Raw genomic sequence first — 12,402 nt, 5'->3', positions numbered from 1 at the left:
CTGGATGGTGACAGAACTTGTTATTAAGAAGGTGCAGGTAGAGTTTGATCAGAGGGAAGCCAAATTTCTAGCACTAAAATACTTTATCTGGAAATTAACACAACTTTATTGAAAATAGTTGTGTGGAGATGCTACTGCGGCCTGTTGGACTCATCCTGCCCTCCTTGAAACCAATGATTAAATGCTCCTTGACCAGACTGAACAGAACTGGGCTTCTGGCTCTGCTCTAGTCAAGTTCTTCTGCTGTGTCCATCTCCACTGTTTTTCTGTGAAATAAAACCTATTCACTTGTGAGCTGTTTGTAGTCCCCACACGCCTTGTTTTCATTGTTGGAGTGAATTAAAACTACTGCCTTTTACACGATAAAGGACTATTTTTGCTCTCATTCACAGCAGTGTAAAGGAGAGCAGAATTTGTGTCCCTTTCCCGCAAGACTTTGCCATCTGCTCAGACTCTTGTTCTTTAAAGTTCTTCACCTGTGTAGAAATGAATTCTGGTACAGAGCTGGGAAAATCACTTCAGTGGGCATAATCCTCTGGACTAGGGATTCTGGGGTTTTATAAATGGGGTGCAGATGAGAAACACACACAGTTCAGTTTTGATGCATATTATACCTGGTGCTAAGCTGACCCTTGACATTTGCAGTATCTGTACCACAGTCCTGTATCTTACGTCAGATCACATACACCACTTCAAAGACTTTTGGCTTTGCTTTAACTTTGAACAGCACTGGTTGCAATTTTGGATCCAATAGTGTCCCACACTAGTCGAGATGAATCTTCATTTTCTTGATGTGCAAGGAATATATTCCTTCTGTCACACATTGGAAAACTAGTCCTTTCCTAAGGTAAGTGTTGAGTACTCCTGCTATGTAATGGAGGTGCCAGGAAGTATACAACAGGCAGCCTGCCAATACGTTATCCACCATTTATTCTCAGGGTGCCTGGCACCACAGCTAAAGCAGGGCAAAACTGTGATCTACCATGTGTAGGTGTGCATGAGAGTGGGGAAAGGGCACAAAGAGCCTCTCCCTCTCCTAGCAACCCTGCACAGGGATAGTGCCTGGAGAACCTCCAAAAGACATGATGTTAGCTGCATGCACAGCAGCATTGGCTTCTCCAAGGCTTTATCTTGACACCGAAATAGGTGATGGTGCCTCCCAGAACTTTAACCAGGAATTGTTTAAGACAATATCCACTGCAGCCTTTTTTCCTAGTCAAGCCAAGGCGCACATGGGGGAGGGAAGGACAAAGATAGAGGTGTGTCCATCCACTGCCTCCCTGCACTTGCTGGCAGAGCTGGCCCTAGGTGGGGAGTGCGCCTTGCACTCTTTGGAAGGGTGAAACAACAGTCATGCTCCCCCTGTGTGCCTCAGCGCTCGGGGCAGGGCAGGAGAGGGTTCTCCGCTTGCCTCAGAGCTAATGCTGCCAAACACTTCTGCTGGGGTAATGAACCTCTACATAGTACCGCATTGAGTGCCTGTACTTTAAAGGCATGACACCTTATAGTTGGTTGATAGTTGGCCACATACTAGCCATATTCAGTTTAAAATATATAAATCTGCTGTTTCATTGCACTTGTGGCTTACCCATATTCCATGTTGTCTTCTAGCATTCTGCATCCGCTGCGCTATTTGGAGCTACAAATCTTAAAGGTTTAAGATGCAGTTCTGGATGGAGGGAAATGTCTCTATAGATCTAGGAGTGAAATTCTTTTTATCTAATCCAGTAACATATATGCCTTCTGGTCCATATGAATTCTATGCCCAATTTATCCAGTATCTTCAAATAGTGTCTCATTGATAGGAATGGACAAAGCAGTTTACTTAGATAAAGTAACCGGCCTGCACCTTCCTCCAAAACTTGAACTGAGCACACATCTCTTTTGAAGAGTTTGAAAAGTGTTTCCCACCCCCTCTCATATAACTGTTGTTCCTGATTTTGAGATGTAGGCTTGCAGCAGAAATACCTGAATTCTGCAACAAAGGTTATTCTTGTGGTGTTTCTGGCTAGGCTGCAATCCAGGACAACTAGAAAACTCACATTAAGATCCTGTTCTCAAGCTATTTCCACACTGGTTTTCAAACCAAAGAATGTCTGTTATATGGCCACATTTCTGGATGTTTATCTGAATCAAGGTCCTGGGCGTCTTGCTGTTTGGCCAATATAATTCATAGTCCTACTAATTACATTCTCTTCAGCATAACATCTGCCATTGCATGCATGCTCAATGCCCATGGCAAATTAGCCAGTCCAAAGAATGGTGCTGGTATCATTCTGGCCCCTCCTTTTCCCTTCTACAAGCCCTTTAGTCTTTGTTTAGCACAACCAGTCCATGCTAGCACACTGTGGGCGTGTGACAAAGCAGGGTTGAGGCAGCAGTTCCAGCAGGAAATCACAGAGCTTGCTCTTCAATTTACTTACAGTAAATATAGGCGGAAGATTAATGTTGAGTAAGAGGTCAATGAGAGTAGTCAAAGATTTCAAATGTCTATCCCTTTTATTCCTCATGTTTGTTAACCTTGTTTTCTTTTCATCAAGGCTTCCATCAGCTTGTCTCTGACTGGCTTAGTTCCAGAAGAACACCCAGTCCTAGCCTCTGAAAGGTATAATTTACAGCCTCACAAACTTACAGTGAAAAAGACCTAGGGAAAATGTTGCCACCTAGGAGCCGTGATGTACCGGGGGAGTAAGTCCACAGCCCACTCAATGGTACTTGTATGCATTATGCCTTTGAAAAAAGTAAGTGGCACTGGAGAGACATGCCAGAAGCAGCACTTGCTGCACTCTTGAAAAGGTGTAAGACAGCAGAGACCTGCCAGAGCACAGGACCGTGGAGAAATATTTGTTTTAAAGTGTATTAAAGAATTTTTAAAAAAGGAAAACTAGGAACAACTCATAGAATATCAGGGTTCGCAGGGACCTCAGGAGGTCATCTAGTCCAACCCCCTGCTCAAAGCAGGCCCAATCCCCAGACAGATTTTTGCCCCAGTTCCCTAAATGGCCCCCCTCAAGGATTGGAGCTCACAATCCTAGGTTTAGCAAGCCAATGCTCAAACCATTGAGCTCTCCCTTCCCCCGTCCAGACTTTGCAATCAGAGGCCAGTATATTAAACTCTACTAACCTGGGCACTGGAGAGCAGAAAGCAGTGGACAGCTTTGGCGAGGTGGGCACAAAGAGGGGTATGTAGAAGGTGCAGCAGCTCTATGACTTGAGTGCCCCTGTCTCCATAATCCTTCAGAAGTAGGGTGACCATATTTCCCTATACTGAATACAGGACACCTGGTAAAATTACTCATGTTCAAGTGAGTTCAATGGCAATCAGTCGTACAAATGTTCAAATTAACAGCAAGTTGACAGAGCCCCTGTTAAAAAGAAATACTGTGTAGCTGGATTCTTTTTATTTACCTTCTTACATATCACAGGGGAGAGGTGACACTCCCCCCGCCCTCCCCACACACACGGGGAGAGGTCACACACACACACTCCCATACACCTCTCTCACATTGTGTGTGTGGGGGACTGAATGACCCGATCCTCCCTGCCTGGTGCTCTCCGCCCACCATGCCTTGCTGGACCCCTAGAACGCACCCGCCTCTCCTGGTACCTAGCACCATGTCTTCCCGAGGCAACACATGGTCAGGGGGCTTGCAGGGTCACATGTCCCTCCCTGCCACCCCCCAGATTTCTGCCAGGGTTCACACCAGAATGTGGCCAGCAGCAGCCTTTCGGCACTGTGCCGGAGGGAAGGGACAGGAGCTGCTTCCAGCTGCAAGGGAGAAGGCGGGTGAAAGGGATGATCTGGCCTGTGTCTTTGCACAGCTCTTCTCTCTCTAACCCTGCTGCCTCCTGTCCCCGGGCTACAGCATGGGCAGGAAGGGGTTAAGCCCTAAGGATGCACTGTGCTCCCGGGCCCAGGGAACCTGACTGCAGGGACTTCAGCAAACCCGGCCAGAGAGGTGGCTCAGCAGAGAAGGGCGCCTAGGGGATGGAGCATCCCCGCGCTCCCTGAAGGCAGGACCCAGGGCAAAGGGGATGGGGGATGAAGAAAGTGCTAAGCCCATGCCCAAGTCTGCTGTGGAGCTTGTAGGTTGGGGTGAACAGGCTGGAAATCACTTCCCCTCCCCCCACCCCTGCCACTCCAGAGCGTAGCTGAGGGTGGACGGGCTTGCCCGTGCCAGCGCTGTGGGGGGCTTTGGCACATGCAGGGCTTGGCTTCTCCTCTACAGTGCTCTGGGCAGGAGGGTCTTGGGCTTTCCTGGGGCGCTGGCCCAGCCAGAGGCTGTGGGGGAAGGAAGGAGCCTGCTGGCCAGGCTGTTGGTGAGTTGAGCGCTCCGACCAGGGACTGGTTCTCCACACAGCGCCTGGAGTGAGACCCGCCTGCCAGGGGGGGACATGAAGGAGCAGTGGGGCTGGGGAGAGCGAAGGGGCAAAGAGGGAGAGGACAATGAGAGTGGGGAGCATGTAAAGGGCTGATGAGTGGGGCAGTAGAGGTGACACGTAACTGGCTGCCACCTGGTGCCTGCCCGCACTCACCACCCACCGCAGCTCACAGCCAGTGCCAGCAAAAAATGGGACGGGGGGTGGGGCCTTGCTGGTCAAAAGCTGGCATGCAGCAGGGGCTGTGCTGATGGACCAGCAGGGGGAGTGACTGGCCCCACGCACTACATCTTCTCCCCACCACCAGCCTTGCACACCCACCCCCATCATCAGCCATTGGACCCCCCCCCCACAACTCACCAGTAATGGGCGGGTGGCTGGTGAGCATGGACCCAGCAGGACCAGCAGGACCTGATGGGGGGGAGAGACAGAAAATATGGGACAATTTGCCCCATTTTAAAGAAAAAGTCAGGACACCTGCAGGAGGGCTTAAATATGGGACTGTCCCTTTAAAAACGGGACGTCTGGTCACCCTATTCAGAAGCTCCTGCACTCCATGCATGCCAAAATGGGGCTTTATAATGTGTGATGGAGTGTGCTGGGGGTAGAATGGGGCAGGGCTGGGAGAGCAGCCACGCCAATTTGATTCTATCTGAGCCCAATGTATATCCAGGTGCCAGCTAATGCTACTCAAATTGACAGTTACGGTCATTTGGCATCTGCAGGGAAGCTTGTGTGTGGGTGACTGGCGAGTCCTTGTGAGCCTCCTGCTAGAGACTGGCACACTAATGCAGCTGCTTTTCCCTGCAGGACTCTGGAATCCTTGGGGCTTGGAGGTTTTGCCCATCTGCTTCTCCAAAGGGAGCCTGGTGGTATTTCCGGGTCCCTCCCTTGGGATTTGCTCTAAGATGGTAGGATGTTCCTGAGCTAGAGAAAGAAAGAAGATCACATTTCTAAATTGGACAAATTCCCATTAAAATAAGGGGTAAAGAAATGGTCTTTTATTTATATTTTTATTTGTTTATGTATGCTAAATCAGTTACTTTCCAGTAGTTTAATCAACAGTACATGTAACTACCCCCTCCAAAGGGTGATTTTTTTTTCTGTAACAGGTGAATGTAGATACAACTACAGTTGCATTGAAAGCTTCATTTGCAAAGGCGCTAAGCACCCAGCAGCTCCTATATGCACCTTGAGCTTTTGAAAATCAGTCTGTATATTTAGATTCCTAAATATGCATGTAGGCACTTAACTGGAAGCAGCCAGTTCTGAAAATCTTGGCTGTAAATCCCATGTGGGTATTTCCTAAGAAGATACACATGATTGCAAATTGAATTTCAGCTAGGTAGCAGCTCTTCTAGGAAGCTGTTATACCTGTGCTTGAAAGTCACAGAATAAACAAAATATCAGAGGGGTAGCCATGTTAATCTGGATCTGTAAAAAGCAACAAAGAGTCCGGTGGCACCTTAAAGACTAACAGATGTATTGGAGCATAAGCTTTCGTGGGTGAATACCCACTTCAGAATAAACAAAGACTGCAATATAAACAGAGATGCAAAGACTACAAGCTTTGGCCTTAAGATTTATAAGGTGAATTTATAGCAGCTGCCAACCATGTGCACTTAAGAGTCTCCTCATATTGATAATTTTACTCAAGACACTCAAAGAATTACTGTATGTCAGACTTGTGTGTTACATGTATGTCAACATTCAAAAAACTTGGTATCCAGACAATAAAAGGGAGGTTTTTTTCCTCCTGAGAAACAGGAAATCAAGCTCAAGTGGGAGTGATTCCAAATACTGACCAATTTTATCCATACTCCAATTTCACCTTGACCTTTTCTGACTAATACAAAATAAAGCTGGTTACATGGAGGAGTTTATGCAGTGTTTATACTGTATCAGACATGCTGACTCGAATTGACTCAGACTTCTGCTGTTCCATTGACCCACATAATACAGTAGATTCTTTGAGAGGATCAGTATATGTAGTGTGAAAGGTCACTGAGTCTCAATTACTGTATATGCCAAGAGGATGTAGCCGAAAGGAGGGGTGAATTCATACTAATCAAAGAATTATATTGCCACATTCAAGAGGACAACTCAGAAAAAGGAAGAAGGGGCAAAAATCTGGGATTTCCTACAGGAAGACAAACATACTCAGGAAGCAATATGTACTTCTTTTTTTTTTTTAATAATAAAGGAATGTGTTTAAAGAGCTAGTATTTTAAAATCCTTTGTGATCACTTGGGACCAGCCCGATCAATTTAGGGGACAAAAGCTACAGGAAAGGCAGAGCCTCCATCAGCTATTTTCCTTAGGTTAGCAGGGTTTGCACTAAGTGGACTGCCCTGTGAGTTCATTCCCAAAGTTTCCCTAAGAACCAAGTAGTTCTCCTGGGAGGTGCTGGATACTGTCCTAGGTTCACCACAGCCCAACTCCCTTGTCCCTAGAGTGCCTTTACTCGTCAATGTTTCTCTCTTTCACAGTGTGGAACCTCTCTTAATTAGCCACCAATGCTGCAGGGGCCCGAAGCATGTGTGTAACTTTAAGCATATGAGTAGGCCTATTGAAGTCAAGGGGACTATTCACATGCTTAAAGATACATGTGGTTGAGTTCCTTGATGATCCAGTTAGCAGTAACTTGCATCTGTTCTCTTTTAGGACTACTTGAGGACATAACAGTACAAAGAATAACCATCTCTACAAGGCCTACCCACTCTTCAGGCACACATCTAAACTCCTGTGGAGCACCCGTGAAGGGGTTTCCCTAGGTTTTAGGGGAACAGAATCAATATTGTGGAAATTTTATCCTGTACATAATAATAACGATTTGTATAGAGGTCAATCATGCACTTCTCTGTACTTGGTAAAAGCAAAAGGAGCAGCTGACTAAATTAAGAGACAACACATTTGTAAACAATAAATGAAAACCATATTTTAATTCACTGTATTATTAATCTGTAACACTTGCTGCCACAGGATATATTTTAAGCAAATGGCTCAATAAGATTCAAAGAAAGATTAGACATTTTTTAAAATAAATGATTTGCACTTATATGCACCCTTTTATGTAAAGATCTCCACATGTTTTATAAACAATTAAGCCCTCACAACCCTGTGAGGTAGCTAAGTATAAAAATGAGAAAGGAACAGCAATTTAGCTAACTAGCATAAAATTACAAGGGCTATTAATTCTCATGCTTCACATCATAAATTTACTTGCGAGGGCCAAGAATTTTTCCCCCCTGTGGTACAATATTCTTTGTAAAGTTGCCTATGTAGATGACAAGGATTTTTCAGCTTCATTTGAAGCATTGGTTATAGGCCGTGGGCAATATCTAGTTAGCAGATTAAATTATATAATTAGTCTGTTCCAATATGGTAGTTCTTCTCTTCCTAATCTGGTGTTTTAAGCAAGCAATAAATTCACTTGAAAACAAACAAACACACACACACCTTTAAAGACTGAACCACTGACTTGCCTTTAAGTAATAATAATTAAACTTTTCATCCATAGGTCTCAAAGGGTGAAATCCTGACTCCAGTGAAGTCTTTGGCAGCTTTGTCATTGATTTCAATGGAGCCAGGATTTTGTTGAAAAGTGCTTTGCACCAGACGGTAATGATCACCCCCATGTTTTACATAGTGGCAAACTGAGGTAAAGAGAATTGAAGAGACTTCTCCAAGGTCACGCAGCAGGTCAGTAGTAGAGTTAGGAATAGAATTTGGATCTCTGGACTTCAGTTCAGTGCAATAAATGGCTAATGAATCAGTCAGCCCCATTTCAGTCAAATAAAGTTCTTTGCATTCCTATAATCTTACAGATATTGAATGAAATGATACCTCCACAATACTCACTTTATTTTATTAAAGCATCAACAAAACACGGTAGTTGCTGATAGTGTTCCCATCTTCCATAACGTAGCAAGCATTTCCCTTACCGTGAATGGAGGTTTTTCCCCATTTGGATACAATGTATTTTAATATACTAGATCGGAGGTTCTCAAACTGTGGTCTGCAGACCACCAGTGGTCCACGAGCTCCATTCAGGTGGTCCATGGATAGTTCCCTCTAAGGTGCGTTCCTGGGTGGCTGCCCACGAGAGAATGAAAGGCCGCCCACCTAATTAGTGGAGCCGCACAGGCATGGCTCCGCTAATTAGGTGCCTGGACCCTGGAGAAGATGCACATGTAAGGTGAGGTGGTGGCCTTGGGGGGAATATAGGGTAGGTGGGAGGAGGCAGTGGGGTGAGAAGAGGAGGTGGGGGGAATTTGGAACATGCAGGGCTGCAGTGGCCAGAGAAAGAGTCAACTTTCTCCAGCTCCAGGGCTGTGGCTGCCAGGGAGAGAACCCTCTCCTTCCCAGCCCCAGCTTGGGGGCTGCCATGGCGGGGGAGAGAGGGAGAGATCCTCCCTCCTTCCCAGCCCAGCTCAGTGGCTGCCATGGCGGGGGGAGAGAGGGCACAGCCATCACATTAGAAAGGTAAGATTACTGATATTAAAATATGCTTTTATTTGTAGAACAAAAAAATTTAATTATTATTACATTTTTTATATAGCACTTTTATCCAAAGCGCTTTAGAATAGTTAGTAACAGTACAAACAACATTTGGAAAGATCATTAAGTGGTCCGCCAAGACCCTCAGCAATTTTCAAGTGGTCCGTGAAAAAAAAAGTTTGAGAAGCACTGAACTAGATCGCATACACCATTTGATATATTGTTTCATTACCAAGTATAAATAAATCAAGAGCTAAAATAATGTAACTTTGTAGGAAAGTGGCATGTTGCCTTGTGTTGAGCACTGGATCTGTAACTTAAATTTGAAAAGAAACCTGTCAAGGTATTTTTCACAATTTTTAAAAACCTGCTTTTTTCTCATAGTTGTTTTTAATAACCTTTTGGAAGCCTGAAATGGAAAGTTGTTCCCTTCCTAGATTTTTTTCTTTCTTTTTTCATGCACGCACACTGGGCTATTGTAGTCCCTGGCATTGATAGGCTTATAGAAGAGAACTGACTTGTTTATTTCAGGAAATAAAACACCACCACAGTATAAGTGTTAAGTGGATTTTTCAAACAAATGTACTGAAAGGGGAAAAAGGCAGGTGACCTTTTGGGCCTATCAATGTTGACAGCATCCTTTTAATATGCTATGTTTTTCTTTTGCTGCCCTAGTTGCAGATTGAGTTGGAATTCTCTGTTGTGATGAGGAAAGCTTACAGGTTTGAGCAGCACTGAGTGTACATGTCAGGCTGGCACAAATTTTAAGTATCTCTTCTTACTCCTGCCGTGCCAGTGCACTGGCTCCATGAAATGGAACCCTACGGTTTCAATCTTCCCATGCGAGTGATGAGTCTGAACTCTTTCTGAACTTGGCATACATTGAAGTCAGAAATAGTTCAGGAGGACAGAATTAAGGAATTAAAGAAGCAAAATTGTATAGCATCATGTCCTGGGTAATACTGCATGCATTGCCATGCCAGTAAGGCTAAGTGTCAGCAGGTTCAAAGTTACCAAAGGTCTTGATGGTTTAATTGTCTGATTCAGAAACCTTAAATACATGTTTTTGCTTTTCCTGAGGCTCAACTGGTTAGAGCTGTCGCCTCTTCTGTTAATGCTACATACCAGGAACTCAGCCCTATCACAATATCACACAATGTGCTGACAATGAATAACTTTAGCAGAACCCTTATACATGTGAATCTTTTTTTCCAGGCTACCAGTGCTGGTAAGAACTCTGGAAAGGGAAAGGCTGATAGGTTCCAATGTTTATTCACTCCTGAGACAAATGGCTCTTCTGATAATGTTACCACGGACCACTGGGGACTGACCTTCAACTGCCAAGCTCATTTCATTTAAGATATCAGTTGGATTAATAAGCATTCAGAGTCTGATCCCATGAGGTGTAAGGTGCCCTCAACTTCCCTGACATCAGTGGGGGAGAAGGGGACTCAGGACAGTCCAATTCCAGGCTCTCTAGGAAGAATGACTCATATGTATGTTCAGAACATTCCAATTTGCAGCACTAGTTGAAGACAGTAAAATTACAGGTTCCCTTTTATTTATAGAAGAATCTTGGCCTTTTGAATACAGACAAGCAGATTAAACATACAAAAATCCCTTGGACAAAACAGATTTTAGCTTTTTCTCTGTCCTCGTACTTGCTTCGTTAGAGCCTGAAATGTTAGTAGATTCTGTGGAGAATGATTAATGATACATGGTGGGAACCATTGAGCATTCTCCTCTCCTTTCCCAAGTAAAGCTCTTTAATGTATTAAATCAATATTTCTAAAAATAGAAATGAATGTGTAAGGGATAAAAATGCAATTCTGGGGTGGGAAAGGGTCTTTAATCACTATATACATATATATTTGCCAAATGTACAAGTATTTATCATTGAAACCTCCACTGATGAACTGTTCCCACACTCTAATAGGCTGTAGGAAGGATGTAATAGGGATTATAGGGTTCAATGCTGCAAAGTGCTGAATGCCCTCAACTCTCATTGACAGCAGTGAGCAGTGAAGGTGCTTTTGACTGGCAGAAGATGCTGAGAACCTCACAGTATCAGGACCTGTTAAGTTCATTTTTTAAAAATATTATTTTCAAAGTCACCCACCAACTTATTCAGAATCTCAGAGAAGAACAGATTGGTTATTCAAAATTTAATTAGGTAAATGATAAATATAGTGGCTTGAATTATGAAAATTCTCTCGGCTGTTAAGAATTAACTACATAATTTTATTAAATAAAAGATTTAGTGGGATGATTAATTTATATTGCATCAGAGTTCTTGTTTGCTGGTGCCTTTTTCCTTTTTGCTTGTGAGTGTTTAATGCAGGAGCCTGGCCTTTTGCTAGGGGCATTTGTAACTGTACCAAGTTATAAAGAGGAGAAGGTCTGTGAAAAAATGGAAAGAAAACTAGATTTGTCATTTATCATTTATGCTGCTTCCCACCTACATGTAAAATCAATAGCAAAGTCCTTAATAGATGGTATGGAGTCTCCAGCTCTTATCCTATTAAAACTCTGCTTAGCTATGGGTGTGGTGTGTGTGTGTGAGTGCATGAGTGAGAGAGACAGCCACATGGCACCACACTAATATTTATTATCAGTACTGGTATATTTAGCACCCAAACTCATCTGGGCACTTTACAGAGAAGCAGAAGGATTGGGCCAGATTCCTGAGTCTGGCCCAATTGCACTTAGTGCAGGACTTAGGGAAGAACTGGCTCCAAGCTGCCTTTCTGCTCTCCCAGTTCTGGGGCAGACTAAGGGCTGAATTGGGCCTTGGTCCAATCCTTTGGCTGCTTTGACTGACAGCAAGTGACACTATGAGGGACAGTCCCCTAGAGACCATTCCCCTGACTGAGGATCACCAGAGTAGAGTGCAAAGTGCTTTGGCCATGCCCCTGACTGTTCCTAAACCAAGGTGGAGGGCTGGGAGCAAGTGATGTGGAGCTGGCTATGGTGGCTTCACACTACTGGGACAGTCCTCTATGCCAGGGGACTCTCTAGCTGCCTCATTAGGACAACTTTCTGGCTGCTTTGCTCTGCCTGAACAGTGTAAAGCAGCCAAACGAGGGGCCAGGAATCTGGCCCATTGTCCCTGGCCCAGTAAGCTTACAATGTAATTTTACACAAGATGCAAGATAGAAGAAGTAAATGATGGCCAGATGAGGGGAAGTGAGTACAAGGATGACAATAATGTCATATGACAACTTAGATTTGTTTATGTATTATGCATCTTCATTTTAATTAAATACAGATAGAGTAGTTTACATCAGTTGTGGTTGATGCAGAATAGCGGTTTTCAACCCTTTTTCATTTGTGGGCCCCTAAAAAATTTCAAATGGAGGTCCAGATCCCTTTGAAAATCTTAGATATAGTTTGTAGACCTCCAGGGGGTTGAAAACCACAGTCCTCTGATAATAACTACCTTTCACAAACCCATTAGATATAGTATGTGGATGCCCAGGGGTCTGCAGACCACAGGTTGAAAACTATTGATGTAGAATACAT

The 12,402-nt window shown here is 44.2% G+C and overlaps 1 long non-coding RNA gene across 2 annotated transcripts; it reads left to right on the top strand.

Moving 5' to 3' along the window:
• The first annotated feature begins 2,539 nt into the window (after positions 1 to 2,539).
• LOC123361955 lies at positions 2,540 to 11,088 on the top strand. 2 transcript variants are annotated; one of them, XR_006576294.1, is made up of 3 exons: positions 2,540 to 2,605; positions 5,191 to 5,365; positions 10,096 to 11,088. It is a non-coding gene; the product is annotated as an uncharacterized LOC123361955 (long non-coding RNA). The 2 variants fall into 2 exon arrangements; XR_006576293.1 differs by lacking the exon at positions 10,096 to 11,088 and adding an exon at positions 7,045 to 7,285.
• The last annotated feature ends 1,314 nt before the right edge of the window (positions 11,089 to 12,402 follow it).

This window comes from Mauremys mutica, chromosome 1 (assembly GCF_020497125.1).
Source record: "Mauremys mutica isolate MM-2020 ecotype Southern chromosome 1, ASM2049712v1, whole genome shotgun sequence".
Lineage (NCBI taxonomy): Eukaryota > Metazoa > Chordata > Testudines > Geoemydidae > Mauremys > Mauremys mutica.
This window is presented reverse-complemented; position numbering and strand designations above follow the sequence as displayed.